The sequence below is a fragment of the Anolis carolinensis genome, chromosome 2 (genome assembly GCF_035594765.1).
Source record: "Anolis carolinensis isolate JA03-04 chromosome 2, rAnoCar3.1.pri, whole genome shotgun sequence".
In the NCBI taxonomy this organism is placed as follows: domain Eukaryota; kingdom Metazoa; phylum Chordata; class Lepidosauria; order Squamata; family Dactyloidae; genus Anolis; species Anolis carolinensis.
In genome coordinates this window covers 202,794,158-202,811,780 of record NC_085842.1, presented here as the reverse complement: position 1 = coordinate 202,811,780, position 17,623 = coordinate 202,794,158, and the positions used below count along the sequence as shown (strand labels likewise).

Here is a 17,623-nt window from a genome sequence, read left to right as displayed (position 1 = left end):
ACTCGTAGCTATCTTCTAGCCCCACGGAATAGTAGGTGTGTGTTCCCAAACCAGAGAGATATATTCTTTAAATGTGATTAGGAACAGGATTTCTCTGCTTTGGCTAACTCATGGTCCTCTCTCCCTGGGATAACCAGCACTTTCAAACCCCTCAACTACATTCCACATTTATAATTTCCTTCTAAATACTCTGATTTGGCCAGAAAAAACCCAGCAACATTTATTCTAATTACTTCTATAGTCTATTAATTTGCATGAATTTTTGTAAAATCTAAAAATCTCCTACTGCTAAAAATGTATTTTTGGAAGAAACTTACGTTTCCTCTATTTTTAACAACCCCAATCAAATACTTTGTATAGTACTAAGCACACTGTGTACATAGTACAGTATTCAACAAGCCAGATGGCAGCAGATACTTTATACATTTATGTTGGATGTAGTAGATGTTGTGAGTGTGGTTGCCAAGATATTCTTCACATAATTAATAAACATGTAGGTTTTGGCTATTCGTTTTTTTTATTAAAAAACAAAACAAAAATGGTGATGTCCTGAAATTCAAATATGAGCAGCAGCCACATGTGATCTTGATTCTCAAGCTGTGGCTCCGTGAAATAATATGATATAGTTTTAAAACTCTTATAAATTGAGCAACCAGCACGAGATGTGTGTGCGTGCGTGAATCTCCCCTCTATGAGATGCCTGTTAGCTATTCCAGTATTATTATTTATTTACATTATTTATACCCCGCCCTTCTCACCCTGAAGGGGACTCAGAGAGGCTTACAGAACACACATACGGCAAACATTCAATGCCAGTTATACAATTAACAATGACAGACAACACAACAGAGGTAAAGGCAGTTTTTCCCATCTTATTTCCAGTATCTTGGAGGATGTGCTCAACTCCGGCCACCGGGGGGGGGGGGGGCGGCTGTCACTCCATCTTCCACGCTGAGGAGCTTCCCTCTGATCAATGTCCTTAAGGATGCCTTTATTACCTCCCTGCTAAAAGCGGTACCTATTTATCTACTTGCATTTCTGCTTTCGACCCGCAAGGTGGGCAGGTGAGCTGGGGCTGAATGCAAGTGCTCAACCCCAACCTGGGCTCGAACTGCTGACCTTTTGATGGGAAGGATTTTTCTGCAGCACAGCAGTTTATCCTGCTGTGCTAAGCCTGGCCTCTCAAAAGTAGCATTCTACATTTACAATGGAATAGCATTCAATTACACAAGGGAAAATTGAGGGATGCACACAGAAGCCCACAAGAAGGCAAGATGGATTTAACCTAATTCATGTTCATTGAAAAATCACACCTTATCTTAACCGCATGTTGAGCGAACCTTCTGGCTACATATTAGTGCAACAAAATATTCGTGCAACAGAACAGTGTCATGGAAATTAGATGTGATGCTTATATAAATCAATCGGGTATTCTTGCTCATCATCTCTAACACTCGTGAATATTAAACTCTAATTGTGACATAATAGTAAAAACCTTTCTGTCACATTTACAAAGTTTAAGCATGAAGAGAGAGAAAAAAACCCACAAATTCCCTATATAAAAAAGCATTTCCCTAGTTCCAAACCGATGAGTGAAGTTGAACTGTGTGATATTCCATTTCAATAGATTTTGGGTTCGCCATAGCCATTTTATGCCTGGAAAAACATCAAATTGTCCCAGTTGAAACAGAAGACATAAAACCCAAAATAAAAAAATTAAAATAGTGGTCTTATTCTTGCATGTCTATACAACTGTCATGCCATAACAAAGCCACCATAAAACAAGATTATACTGAATCTAGTACAAATCTAATGTTACAACTCGTTATATGCAAGTGGGTTACAAAAGCAGTTTTCATATATAACCAAGCAATTTTCGAGGATTAACATTCATTTAAAATGTTCACCATATTTCTAGAAGCAACAGTGTTTTAGTTTTTAAAAACTGTTTTCATTTTCAGTCTCCATTTCCTCTCTTTGATATGTCTGAAGCAAGTTGTACAATTCCATTATGGAAGTGTTCTCTTTCAAATACAGTAGAGTTTCACTTATCCAACACTCACATCCAACGTTCTGGATTATCCAACACATTTTTGTAGTCAATGTTTTCAATATATCATGATATTTTGGTGCTAAATTCGTAAATACAGTAATTACTACATAGCATTACTGCGTATTGAACTACTTTTTCTGTAAAATTTGTTGTATAACATGATGTTCTGGTGCTTAATTTGTAAAATCATAACCTAATTTGATGTTTAATAGGCTTTTCCTTAATCTCTCCTTATTATCCAACTTATTCGCTTATCCAACGTTCTGTAGGCCCGTTTACGTTGGATAAGTGAGACTGTGATGACTCATGGGCCCTGTAGTCCTGTTCCTAGTACTATTGTGACAGACGAAGAGGAAAACATGGAATTTTTGCCGGTTCAGCCAGAGCCGGAGTATCCTCACCTGCAGGATGTTGATGTTTGTCCTCAAGAATTCAGCCAAACAGGCCTTGGGCAGAACTCCCCCCCCCCCCCCCGTTTCCCAGAAAAGAATCTTATTCCCGGGAAAGGGGAAACAGAGAGGCTCATCGGAGGAGTTTACGCATTGCTGCCAGAAATCAAGCTGATTAGGGTTGCTTCCCTTGGGAAATTCTAAGGAGTCACACATCTGGACAGAGTTGGGTTTCGCTTCTCGTTCTCTAGGGAAAGAGTTCTGTTGGCGGGAAAACGAGACCCAATATAGGCGCTTAGCGCCAGGGATACTTTGCGGAGTCAATTGTTCAGCTTGAGGAGAGAGATCGTGTGTGGACTTCGTAATCCAGTTCCTTGTTTCCCGGATCAAGTTTCCAGCCTTGTCTTGTCTCACGGACTTCCTTGGACTCTGTTCATGTTTCATGTTTACCTCGTCTTCTAGTCACGGATCCAGCCAAGAATCAAGTTTATTTTCCAGCCTTGTTGTCTAGCTACATTGGACTTTAAAGACTCTGTTGTTTTCCCCACACTATTGCTTGGCAAAGTGTGTGTTTCGGTCAAGTGGATTAAAACTTTGGACTCTAATATCTTATATTGGACAATACATTTCTGGACTATATTTGACCTCATCTGAAAGGTCTGCTTCTGAACTATATTCTTCACTTGTTTTTATTGACTTTATATATTTCTTTAATAAAGATATTAGATAGATTCTGGCCTCTGTGTAAGGTTATTGGTGCTCTGCAGCCTGGGTCCTGACAGAGACTCTACTGTAGTTCGGATACCATCCACGATCAATAGACAAGATGGTTTTGCTGTGAAATACATACCTCTTAAAACTGCATTTCTTTTCAGAGTCTGCCATCCAGAAACCTTAAACGACAAGAAAAACAAACAATCTTAGAGTTAATACTACAACTGCCACAACAAATCTTAATGAATTCGGTCTTTTAAATAGATATCTAAATACACATGTGGGGTGAGGCTGCCATTGAAATGATGTGTATTTGCTAGAGTTAGGAAAGAAATGTTAGATATACTGAGCCAATACAGTAACTGAAGCCACATTTAGGAATCATTCTCCCAAAGATTGTTTCTAGGGCAAGACTGGCTATGATTTGCCAGTTTCTTCTACAGCTGTTCTATGAATTGTGTACTCTCTTCATACAAACATGGACCTCCTGAAACCATGAAATAAATAGTTGTCTGCCGTATAGTTAGAGCCTTTTCATACCTATTACTATTATTTTGCAACAACCAAGGTCCAAATCTCCACTGTTACAGACATTTAGAAGGTGTATCCATTTACTATACAGAACATGAAGGAAACAAACCATTTTTGCACTAATGACAAAAAGAGATTACAGTAGAGCCCCACTTAACCGAGTCAACCGGGCGGACCCAATCTTGGATAAATGAATTTGATGGATAATTGGGGGGGGGGGGGCTATTATCCAAGCTGGGAGCTGGGCCAGGCCGCAGAGAAGGTGCCTCGAGGAAGGGAGGCAAGTTCCGGAGGAAGTTCCAATGCAAGATTTCTTTCCCCCATGCCTTCCTTGTTTACCTTTGAGGAGCTCAAAGGCTCCCACCAGCTGCTTTGAGGTGGCGGACGGCAGGGTAGGCTCCATGCAGAATAGGGCGCGAAGCTGCAAGAAGGCTCGAGAGGAAGCCGCCGCCGCCGCGCTCATGGCTGCCTCTGCTTCCCCCTCTGCTGCCTCCTCCTCCTCCGCATCTTCCAGCCAGAGCAAGAGGGAGAGAAAAGTCCTCCTCCCTCTCCCTCTCATTCTCTCGAGCTGCGGTGGTGGCAGCTTCCTCTTGGGCCTCCTTGCAGCTCCGCGCCCTCATCTGCATGGAGCCCGCCCTGCCGGCCACCGCCTAAGAGCAACTGGTCGGAGCCTTTGAGCTCCTCAAAAGTAAACAAGGAAGGCATGGGGGGAAGTGCATTGGAACTTCCTCAGGCACCTCGGATAATACAGACGCTCGGATTAACAGAGCTTGGTTCAGCGGGGTTCTACTGTACCACCATGAGAGATAAGAAATGACTCCAGGTGTCCTTTAGCTATGTATTAACTCCTACAGTAAAGTACACTAAAGCATACATATTTAGAATCAGAATAAGGTCTAATGAAATACAAAATAGCAAACCTAAAGCAAAACTATCATTGGGTTTTCTGGGGCCTAGAGAGTGTGACTCACCCAAGGTCTTCAGTGGATTTCCATGGTTGAGTGGGAAATTGAACCCTGATCTCAAGAATCTCAAACCATGATACCATACTGATGCTGTTATATATTTCTTTTCCCAATAGCAAAGCACTGCTGAACTGCTCCTATATTTGCCTACTGACACATTAGGTAATGTTTTCGTGTGTAACTGGACACATTTAGTGCAGTATAACAACAAAATGTAAAACAGGTTTTTGTACATTTTGAAATAGGTTTTTGTACATTTAGCAATATGAGTCCCTATCAGGAATAAGCTGATTTCATAAAACACATGGATGAGGAAAAGGAAAAGAAACAGGGGGGAAATTAATAATGACTGTTCTTATTGTTGTTGTTATTATTTATAGTATTTGGCATTCTGCTTTCTCTCTCTCTCTCTCAGGGAGACTCAAAGTGACTGTTTGAATTCAGTCTTTATACTTTTAGATTAATAGAATATTATTGAAACAACCACATGATTCTCCCATCTGTGACCAAAGAGAATCTATCCATGAAAACGTGTCTTGTGCTTTGGCTTCAACTGTGTCGTGAAGGACACTCAACTATTTACAACATTCTGGTTTACCACAGCTACGCCCCCAGATGGTGTAGTGGACTAAGTGACTTGAAGGTTGGGTTGCTGACCTGAAAGCTGCCAGGTTCGAATCCCACCCGGGGAGAGTGCGGATGAGCTCCCTCTATCATCTCCAGCTCCATGGGGGGCCATGAGAGAAGCCTCCCACAAGGATGGTAAAAACATCAAAAACATCTGGGCGTCCCCTGGGCAACGTCCTTGCAGACGGCCAATTCTCTCACTCCAGAAGCGACTCAAGTTGCTCTTGACACACAAAAAAAACACAGCTACAGTTTTGTTGGACTGCTATGAAGTACTGTTTTTCATCACTAGATGGTATAATGACCTGTACCACTGCATACATTTTGTCACATCTGATTCAGTCCACCGTGCCACCATATCAGAGGGACAGTGCCAATGAATCAGTGTATCCATGAGAGTGTCTCTCTTAACTTTCTACAATGCCTGCAACAAGGTCATGCAAAAAAATATATGGTGCTGAGAAGATCAGCGATAACAGCCTCCTTTGTACTTGCCTTCTGGCTTCTCATCCAGTAAAATCACAACACACTTCCTTTTGTATGTACTTAAAACATACACTTAAATATGTACCACATGAACAGTTCAAACTGCATGTTTCACACATTTACACTCACCAAAAAAGATAGGTAAAACCAAATTATACTGTAAGTATCTCAAACACTTGAAATAACAACAGAAAGTGGCAATAAAAATGAAAAGGCCTGAAGCATTTGGCCCATGTGAAAAGGCTAAATAAGTTCTTCCAATGCTCATTAGTTTGTACAACACAAATACATGTGCACCGATGAAGTTGTTACACTCATGTCTGAGCACTCTTTTTAAATAAATATTTTACGCTACCTGGCTAAATTCTAGTAACATTATTTCCAAAAGCACTGTCAATCAATTAGTAGCTATTCTAAAAGATAGCTAGCTATCTGATACTTATCTTAGACAGTTTCATTTCTATTGTAATTCATGTTATACACTAGTTATACACTAGTTAAATATAAAAAATTTAAAATGTTTTAAGACTGAAGAGACAACTACAAGTGACAAATTAAGCATCGTTCATTCAAACACTCATTATTACATAATCATGTGTCATTTCTTTCACCTTCTCCCCAGCTTCATTTAGTGAGCAGATGGTGCCAAGGGAATGAATCAGAGCTGTCTAGCTAATGAAGTTGTGCAGGGAAGTCCAACTTCATTCGCTGCTAAAGCTGCAAAGTCGACATGCAATGAGAGAGGAGAAACACAATACTCCAGCCCATTTTTGCCTCCGCCACATACTTCTCCATGCCACACTATGCAAGCCACTGAACTTAATTTGACTGTTGACCTCAGCTTACATCTGTCACTTTTCAAAAGGAGAGAAGAAACAAGTCCACAGTGAATCTGAACTGATATGGTTCAAAGTTATGATGAGAAGAAACAGCCAGTGAGATAATATAACATTTTGATTTTATTAAAAATGGAAGTACTATGTTTCTCAGTAGACTGGGAGTAGGCTAAATTCAAGACATGCAAATAGTATGGAAGAATTATAGAAGAGGTTACCTTATCTGAAACATAATTGACTCTATGAACAAGAAGATAATCAAAGAAGGAGCAGTTACACTGATTAGAAAATATGGCAAAGGTCGAATTATTCAAGCGGATCCTACTCTGGTTCAACTCCCCCCCCCCCCCCAAAGGAAGATATATTCAATTACTACAAGTAGAATAAAGAATACAAGAAAGGAATCAAAGGCTCTCCTGCTCCCCCCTTCCCTCATTTCTTAGACAGGCCAGGGCCTGCTCTTCTTTTTCTTTCTGCCCAGAGAAAACACAAACAAATGCTATCTGGGGCACAAATGGTACTTTTCCCCTGTTTTCCCTGAGCACAATGGGAACTGACGGGCACAGCTGAGATGGTGTTGGCTCCTTCTTGACACCACCGGCCAGGTCACATGAGGTTGAGGTGGTAGCCCAAATGAAGCAGCTGAGGGATGAGGAGAGACAGTGGAAGAATCCTGGTCCTCTGCTGCCATCTTTATTGAGACCCCTCTGCCCAGAGGCGCCACTTGCTCACATGAGGAGGGAGAAGACAGGAAGAAAAGGCATGTTTCCAAGCCAGGGTGCAGTGGCAGGCAGACACAGTAGTCAACTTCTGACTCAGACCCAGGAAACATGCTAAATATAGTTTGGAGAGGGCCAGGGTTGCTGCACACTACATGTGGCTCTTTTTCACCCAGACAGCAAGTATCAGCATGCTGCCCAGTTTTCCAGTTTCCTCCACTTCTCAGGAAGGTTTACAGTTGAATATTAAGCGAGAGAGAGAAAACTGGATACCTTGAGAAGTCAGATCTGGCCACGGTGGTACATGCCTTAGTTACATCCCATCTTGATTACTGTAACATGCTCTACTTGGGGCTGCCTCTGAAGAGTGCTCGGAAACTTCAGCTGGTCCAAAGAGCTGAAGCCAGGTTGCTAATTGGCTGCAGGGAGCGGACAATCCTCATTGCAGAAGCTGTTGCAGTGGCTGCCAGACTGTTATTCAAAGTGCTAGTTATGACCTTTAAGGCCCTAAACAGTTCAAGTTCAGGCTATTTGGCCAACCGCATCCCCTTGTATGAACCTGCCCGGGCCCTGAGTTCTTCAGGAGAGGCTCTTCTCTCGGTCCCACCTCCATCTGAAGCTTGGTTGGTGGGAAAGAGAGAGCAGATTTTCTCAGTGGCTGCCCCTCGACTCTGGAATGCCCTACCCAGGGAAGCCAGAATGGCCTCCTCTCTGCTGTCCTTCCGGTGGCAAGGTAAGATCTTTTTATTCAAACAGGCTTTTAAAGATGAAGATGTTTGAGACGGGGTGCTCCTCTGTCAGGATTGATGTAATTAGACTCTGTATTAGAGCATCAAGCACGGGTTAGACTATCACTGTAAGATAAAGCTTGGGACAGTCTCAAATGAAATGCTGAACATACAGAACACACAGCATTTCACAAGGGCTCCCTATTCTATACAGTATTCACATCATAGAACAACTCCACTCCCTTGCAGAGCCCAAGTGAATACCACTCTCATAGAAGCCAGCAAATGGATAGACCCCCTAGGTGAGAAGCCACATATAGTATATGGAATTCTAAGGGATTTGTGTGCATCATTGTCAGAGAAGTTTATAGAATAGGTCTAGGTACCCTGTAGGCACCAGATCCTATCTGATCTTGAAAACAAGACAGGGACACCCCTGGTTAGTAACTGGATGGGAAACTCTCAGTGAAAATCAGATGTTATATGTTATATTTCAAAGAAAAGCAATGGCCAGTCTGAATATTACATGTCTACAAAAATCTTCATGATGCTTTCAAGTAGTGTTGTTTGAAGAAATAGGCTATGAGCAGTTAATAGCAGTCTGCAATTAATCTCCAAGAAAGAAAGAAAGAAAGAAGCAGTTCTAGACAATATGGTATTGTATGCCACTCCAGTGAAGTCTGGCTGCCGCTCGTTGAACTAGCTGGAGCTTCTGAACAGTCTTAAAAGGCAACCCCACATAGAGTGTGTTGCAGTAGTCTATTTGGGACGTGACAAGAGCATGGACCACTGTGGCCAAGTCAGGCTTCCCAAAGTACGGGTGCAACTGGCGCACAAGTTTTAATTGTGCAAAAGCTCCCCTAGCCACCACGGAGACCTGGGATTCCAGGCTCAACAATGAATCTAGAATAACTCCCAAGCTGTGAACCTGTTTCTTCAGGGGGAGTGTAACCCCATCCTGCACAGGCTGTAACCCTATGCCCTGTTTGGCCTTACGACTGACCAGGAGGAGCTTTGTCTTGTCTGGATTCAATTTCAATTTGTTCGGCCTCAGCCAGTCCAACACAGCTACCAAGCACTGGTTCAGGACCTGCACAGCCAGCCTCCTTAGTGACAGGTGGAAAGGAGTGACAGTTGGACATCATGTGCATACAAATGACATCGTACTCCAAAACTCCTGATGATCTCTCCCAACGGTTTCATGTGGGACAGTACTGAGCCCTGCAGGACCCCACAAGACAATGGTTTCAGAGCCGAACAGGTGTCCCCCAACAACACCTTCTGGGACTGACCCTCCAGGAAGGACTGAAGCCACTGCAGAACAGTATTTCCGAGCCCCATTCCTGCAAGGCATCCCTGAAGGATACATTCTGTGGTCAATGGTATCAAAGGCTGCTGAGAGGTCCAGCAGAACTAACAGGGACACACTCTCCCTGTCCAGTTCCTGCCGTTGATCATTTAGTAAGGCGAGCAAAGCTGTTTTGGTTCCATGTCCCGGCCTAAAGCCAGACTGTGCCGGATCTAGATCATACTCTCCAAAATGCATCACCATTAACACAGTAGAGGTAGAGAAGAAAGGCAGCACACTGCTCAAAGCAATGACAGTCCTTGCACTGCATCATGAAAACTATTTTAAAACCCTGTCAATTTGGCTTTCTAAAATTACCAGATCTATTTTTGAAATATAATTTTCATCACTCAAAGTGTCCAACTTGAACTCCAAAGAAAATTACCAAAAAGATAATTAGACAAATATGAAGTATACAGAGCCATCAGACAACAACAAAAGTAGCCACAGCAGAGAAAATGTTAAATAGATTTTAATACAAGGAAATGGCCTTACACTATATTTAAACCTTTAGACTCCTAGTTATGGGAGATGGAATGCACACATACATATAAACCAAAGCAGAAGACCACCAATAACAAAACTTTTTAACACTGAACCCATACTATGTACACACAAGTAGGTATAATATGCAAAGCCCAAATTCTGTGGAGTCTTAAAAGCCATCCTAACTGCTTGAAAAAAAAACTTGCTTTACTGCGACCAGCTGTAAACCACAGGCAACATGTTTACTTATTTCACCCTGGAACATATAACTTCACATACTTCATCATAGTCTGAATCAACATTTTTTAGAGTAAATAGAAGTACACTATTTGATATACTGTATCTCAACAGTAAGGTGTAAACAAACATTATGGATTAGATTTGTGAAATCAAAGGGCAAACCCATTTCAGAATGCCACTGATCATATTTAGACCTAGAGAATTGTTAAACTCACACTAAGAAGCTTTGCCCATTTACTGCTTCTCACCAGTACCTTTACATTAAGCCCTATCTTGTGATTGCTACCTATGGCTCATTTTTGATGTAGGCTGGAATTTCTAGTGTGTCACAGAACAAATCAGTAGCAGAGGCTGGAACAGACACTTCAGTGTTATGAACTACAATCGCCATAATCCCCCAGACAACAAGACCAGGGCCCATGCTTGCTGGGAATTTTGGGACTGATAAGTTTTTAAAAAATCGGATAAAACACGAACAATCACAAAGTTCAGTGCCTGCTCTGGTATTGGAAACTACAGTCTAGGTGTACGGATATGCAGAACATTGTAACTGATGAATAAAAGCATTTGATGTCATCTGAAGACATGCGCTATTGCTAAAAGTCCACTGTGTTTAAATATCCCATATTATTTGAATGCAATATTGCAAATCTGGAAAGCTGTACTACACATTCGCCTAACAAGCTGGGTTTTTGCAAATAGCAAACCACCATTTAATGTTGTAGCCAACTATCCAAGATAGGAAAAGGGAAACTTCCATCCCAAGGCTGAACTTAGCTTATAGACCCTTCCAAATCATCCTCTAATTGCACTGCCATCTCTTTATAGGTCCTGATGCCTTACTTACAGGGCTGCCGAGTGTTTATCTTTTTCTTTCTTGCCCATCCACGGCACATGAATTTCCAATGCAATCTCCCACACTTCCTGCATTCCAGGAAATGCATCTGCTTGGAAGGCTGCATCAGAGAGCCTTCCTTCATAATGCTGTTGCCACTGCTACTTCCACTGGCTGCTCCAGTGGAGGGCTTTTCTCAATCTCCAGTCTTCCTTCAAGACCATTAGAGCTGCTTTCTCTAATTCCCAAGGCGAAAAGACTGAGGGAAAGAAAGAACTGGGGGAACTTTCTTAGAGGGCAAATGCTTCTTAAAAGAGCAATGCTTTCAACACTTCTTAAAAGGGGGATGCCACTGCTGGAAGGCAATAACCATTTGAGGACAGAGAACCTACTTGGGATGATCTCTTTGTAAAGGTGCATGTACACTGTAGAAATAGTGTATCTTGGCACAAATTTAATTGCCATGGTGCAATGCTGTGGAATCATGGGAGTTGTAGTTTTACAGGGCCTTTAACATTCTCTGCCAAATACTCCTTGAGTTGATGTGAGGATAAAAGAGGAAAAGTACCACATGTGCATTTTAATTGCCCTGGAAGAAAACTAGGAAATAGCTGTAACAAAGAGGAGTGTGGTAATGGAAGCTCTTGCACTAAGTTAATTTAGATAATATTATATTCATCCTTGAAATCACTGTTCAGGACTATTCACTAGAATAAGATCTAAAAGTGAGTTCTGGGGCTAACCTGAAGAAAACAGTTTGGAAAAGATGGAGATTGGTATTACATCGCAGAAAGCAAACCATATCTAAGAAAGTTTTTGGCCCTTAATAGCCACTGTTTAGAAATAAAATCCAAATATTCTCAAGAACAGAGCAGATCCTGTACTGAGTAATAGGCTAGACTAGATGGCCCATGAGGCCAACTTCCAACTCTATGTTTCTATAACTCTATGGAAGGAGAAATTGCTGTAGCCTTGGTTTCTCTGTATCTAGAATATAATCCAGAAGTAGCACAAATCATGTTTAGTTTAAGTTTGGTTTTGCACCTCTTCCCTCCAAACTTCTATCTACAATGCAATTCTGTCAGTAGGTATGCATGCCAGTTTAAATGGCTTGCAAAATTCAAGGGGCAGTACTTAACAGTAAAATAAAATAAAATTATAAGACAATTATAGAAAAACACAAAATATTTTTATAGCAGCGAATAATTGCAATAGGGTATACAGTTTTCAAAGCATTTCAAAAACATTTCTTCCTCTATCCCATAACTCCTTTCTATTAACTGGAGACAAAAGGGTGAGGTGAACAGTATTGTCCAAAATCCTCCAATCTGCCAGTTAATATAACTGTTTGCTGTCACCTCTGCTCACTGTTTTAGTTGAGCCTCATTGAGGTACCAAACATTTTTCATATCAAAAACTAGTAGTCTTTTAAACAGATTAATCCATATTAGATTCATTTTCTGTCACAACAATGCTAGCCTAGATTAATTTCTAAAGTGGTGATCTATAATAATAGAAGAGAGTGTATCTGTGTTTTTCTCAGGGTCATCGAAACCCAGACATCTGAAACTTGGCATGTTACCAAGGAGAACTGGACAGCTGGGACCTATTTGGGTTTTTTTAACATATATTGCTGTACTAATTTAAAATAATATGTTTGTATGTTTGAAGACCGCAAGACAATTTTCAGTCACTACCTGCAAAGCTCCCTAAGTATACAGCAATTCCATATAAAAACAGGGGCAAGTAATCTGAGGTCTGGTAAGGTAAAGGTTTCCCCCTGACATTAGGTCTAGTCGTGTCCAACTCTGGGGGTTGGTGCTCATCTCCATTTATAAGCCGAAGAGGCGGCGTTGTCCGTAGATACCTCCAAGATCATGTCGCCAGCATGACTGAATAGAGCGCCATTACCTTCCCACCAGAGTAGTACCTATTGATTTGCGTGTTTTTGAACTGCTAGGTTGGCAGAAGTTGGTGTTAAAAGCGGGTGTTCACTCCGCTCCCTGGATTCAAACCGCTGACCTTTCAGTCAGCAAGTTCAGCAGTTTAGCGGTTTAATCCGCTGCACCACCAGCGGCCTGGAGCTCTAGGATAATCCCTAACGACTCTGGGGCAGACCCTCTCACAAATGGAGTAGGAAGATTTCTATCTAGGGAGAACTTAAGGCAGGCATGGGCAAACTTTGGCCCTCCTGGTGTTTTGGACTTCAACTATCAAAAATCCCAGCCAGCTTACTGGCTGTTAGGAATTGTGGGAGTTGACGTTCAAAACACCTGGAGGGCCAAAGTTTGTCCATGACAGTGGCATGTATGCCTACAGCTCTCATCACACTATTTTCAAGCAAAGTTTTCAGCTCTTACAGCTGTATAGCTTTGCTTAAAGGTTTTGATTTATTCATCTAAAGCCATTCCACCCTGTACACAAATGATGAGTTTTCCTAGTAACAAAAGCACTGGGTTCAAACAACAGTTATGTGGGAAATGCAGCTGCATAATACAGTGATTGCTTTCTACACTGGAAACCTAATGGAGTAAAGTAGAATAACATAGGTACCAGCAAACAAACTCTGCTTGAGGGCAATGTGATTTAATCATGCATAAGTGCAGAAAAGAATTCAGCCTCTACTGTTCATGAAATCCACTCTTGTATAGCCTCACCCAGGATAGTTTCTTCAAGGCCAAGCTATTGTCTGTTATGGTTCTTCATGCTGCTTACCAGATAACCCACTGCATTCAGACATCTTTTTCAAAGTTCAGTGCTAATGAAACCTCTGACAAAGCCATTCTGATAATAAAAGAAAGTCCACATTGGATAATGACTCAATAATAATGTAATCCTGAAATATGCTTTTAGGCACTGTGCTGTCTCTTTATTCTTTCAAAATTAGCATTTCAGAGTGCACCCAACAGAATATGGCAAACTGTGGCTTGACACTACTTTTAACAGCAGCAATCTATGGCACAGAAGGAAGCTGTGTCCATGAATTCAGGAACTATATTGACACATGCACATCAGAAATCTAGTTTTATCCACTCTGACTTGCTCGTTTCCAGCGCAGTGTATGACTTTCTAGTAATGAGTTTTAAAGGCCATTTAAATGTATTTCTTATATTTTAATTCTGTTTTGACCACACTGTTAATATTTAATTGTTTTTAAACTTTTGTATTGTACTTTTTAAACTTGTCTAGAGTGGGACTGTTAGCCGCCTTGAGTCCCCACAAGGAGAAAGGCAGAGTATAGTAAGGTAAAGGTTTCCCCTGACATTAAGTCCAGTCGTGTCCAACTCTGGGGGTTGATGCTCATCTCCATTTCTAAGCCAAAGAGCCAGTGTTGTCCGTAGACACCTCCAAGGTCATGTGGCTGGCATGACTGCATGGAGTGCCAATATCTTCCCGCCAGAGCGGTACCTATTGATCTACTCACATTTACATGTTTTCGAACTGCTAGGTTGGCAGAAGCTGGGGCTAACAGCGGGCGCTCATTCCGCTCCTCGGACTCGAACCTGCAACCTTTTGGTCCGCAAGTTCAGCAGCTCAGCACTTTAACACACTGTGCCACCAGAGGCCCTTTCAAGGCAGGGTATAAATAATAATAACAATGGGAAGTTGTAGTGACATGAAGAGAAAACATGAATAATGCATTTAACTTGCAGTGAAGTCAAGAACCACGGTGGATCAAGAATTCTTAAGAACAGGCCTTTTAATTTGTTTGGTCCATTACAACATCCTTGAAAAGCTTCTCACATGCGTGAGAAGAAATCCAAGATGTACAGGAACGTCTCATGGTTCCAATTAAAAGAGTACTTTAATAAAGATAAGAAATTAGGATTTATGATGAAAGAATCGATTTGGGATAAGATATCTCAATTGGAAAAGAAAGAAATCACAAAAATATGTAAGATGTTGCTACAGTGGTCCACTGAAACTGAAACAGTGAAAGAATGTATGGTAAAATGGGCCTAAAACATTGGACATTTGATTCAAATGGAAGACTGGGAAAAATGCTGGAACAAAAAATTAAAATATACATACTCCCTTGACCTAAAGGAACACTGGTATAAGATGATGTACCAGTGGTACATCACATCCCAAAAATTGGCAAAATGTTATAAGAATGTACAAGAAAAATGCTGGAAATGCGACTCGCATATGGGATCCTTTTACCACATGTGGTAACTATTATTGGAAAATGGTACACCAGAAAGTAGAGAAAATCTTATTTATTAAAATACAAATGAAAACTTTATTCTTTTTATTAGGAATGATAAACTTTGAAACTGATAGAAATAAAAGAAATTATTCTCAACTATTTGGTGACAGTGGCGAGAATAACATTTGCAAGAAATTGGAAGACCAAGGAAACTCCAACAATGGAAGACTGGATCATGAAAGTAGTAAATATAATGAACATGGACAATCTAACTTACTTATTAAAGAATACCAAGGGAATCCCGGAAAAAGCAACAGACTGGACACCTTTTAAAGACTTTATGAGAAAAGAAAAAAATGAATTTTGTAATATAACGGCTCTGAAAATGCACTTGAATAGAACCCAAGTGCGGAAGAGACAAAAGGAATGCCGCAAGATAAGAAAAACTTATAAAAGACTTAGATTACCTTGAAAAGAGAAAATGGAAGTCAACAAATGAACCCTAAATCTCTCGGAAACCTCCCCCCCTCTTCCCCCCCTTCTTTTTCCATATCCAAACCCTCACACCCATCCCCTTTTTATTCTTCCCTTTCCCCCCAGCTCTATCCTTATCCCACCCGTTTTTAACTCCCCCCCCCCCACACATGCAAACTTTAATTTTAAAAAATTAAGAAAAGCTTCTCACATGAAGAACTTCTAATAAATTTAGAGAATCTCAGAATCAACTGCCTGCAATCATACAGAAACAGTAATTTCCTTTTACCACATAAACACAGAGCTGTGTGAAAGACCACAGATATCATGCACAGAATTACTGACCAATTTACAAAACTTCAATTTCCAAAATCCTTTGGAGTTGCTATAATACAGGATGAGTCAAAAGTTCCGAAGGGCTCTGATCTTTGAATAACTTTTTGAAATGTATTGTTTTATTTTTCTTTATAGGTTTTAAAAAGACCTGGAGATTAACCATGCAAAATTCCATGACTGAACAGTGAACAAAAATTGTGAAATTTTGCAATCAAAACCAAGGATCAATAATTATGACCCAATGAGCATACTGCTGCCATTTGATTAATTGATTTGTGGAACAGGTTTCAGTAAGTGATCTTCCATTAAATGGTAGACTGTGATTAGGATAAAGCCACAGTTGAGCATGGAAAGGAGAGTGTTACAGAAGACGCAAGCATATATATACTAAGTCAGATTGGCCAGTTGGAATCACATGGATGTCACTCCAGTATATTCCGAATACCTTGAACCTGTTTCCATATAAAGTCCAATTGGAGCCTACAGACTGCAATACACAGTAAGAGTTCAAGAACGAGTGAGGTGAGATCCCAATGTTTTCCTGCATGGTGGCCCTTGTGGTTTCTTCCAACTCTCTGATTCTATGATGTTATACACAAATTAATAATGTCAGATTAAGCACATAACCCTATCAACTATTATGGGAGATGAATATTGGTCTATGATCGAAAATTTCTTATTCCTAGAAGTTCAAAATTAACATGATAAGAGATTCCAACAGGATGGAGCAACAGCTCACACAGCAAGGGCCAAAGGGAAGAATAACTTTGCACGATGTGACATAAAATGGCCATCAGGTTTGCCAGATCTGACAGCTCCTGATTTCTTACTAGGGGGTATCTCAAAGAAAAAGTTTATGTTAACAAGCCTCAAACACTCCAACAGCTAAAGAACCAGATTTGGACCAAATTCACACTAACAGACGTGATGGAAAATGCCTTAGGAAGGGCACATTTGCGTAAAGCAAAAAATGGATGCCATTTACAAGGTATGATTTCTAACATGTAATGTACATTTATTTTCTATAGATACTGTATATCAGGCATGGGAAAACTTCGGCTCTCCAGGTGTTTTGGACTTCAACTCCCACAATTCCTAACAGCCGGTAAAATGGCTAGGATTTCTGGGAGTTGAAGTCCAAAACACCTGGAGGGCCAAAGTTTGCTCACACCTGTTGTATATAATGCTATGGTATTGTAAATTAAAAACAAAAAGTAAAGGAGTTATTAAATACTGGTATCTATTTCTGACTTTTTGCCTACCCTGTATAAACAAATATGTACAGTACAAATACACACCCCAATAAGCTTCATTCTGCCTTTAGAAAGACAGCTTTCTTTCCTAGATAGTTATAAAAGACCATGAAAAAATTAAATACTGTATCATTCAAGTGTCACTATCAAAGTGGTTTTCAACATCCTACTGCTTAGTAATAGCTTGGGTTTCACATTCAAATCACTATTGGTTTTGAAAGAACAGATAACACTATGTAATAAATTTGAAAAAAAAATCTGTTCCTGGTTTGAAAGTGTTATTTCCTGTTTAATTGTGTGGTATTTAATTTAAAAGTAGTTGTTATTCTCCAAAAACTGTTATAAATTATGTTGAATTGGTTGAGAATGCGATACTCATTGAAAAACTATAGCAAAATGTGCTGCAAGATGTCCCGCAAAAACAAAGTTTTTGCAGTTTAATAAACTTTTTCA

The 17,623-nt window shown here is 40.5% G+C and overlaps 1 protein-coding gene across 10 annotated transcripts in view; it reads right to left on the bottom strand.

The window, feature by feature from the left end:
* pcgf3 (polycomb group ring finger 3) overlaps positions 1–17,623 on the bottom strand; it is a 91,562-nt gene that overhangs the window by 29,796 nt on the left and 44,143 nt on the right. For 9 of the 10 annotated variants that reach the window (XM_062971557.1, XM_062971553.1, XM_062971551.1 and 6 more), the window contains one exon: positions 3,293–3,335. The gene's annotated coding sequence lies outside the window, so the exon portion shown is untranslated. Of the gene's footprint in view, positions 1–3,292; positions 3,336–10,969; positions 11,238–17,623 lie in introns of those variants that run through there. The other variant, XM_016995038.2, reaches the window with a different exon arrangement.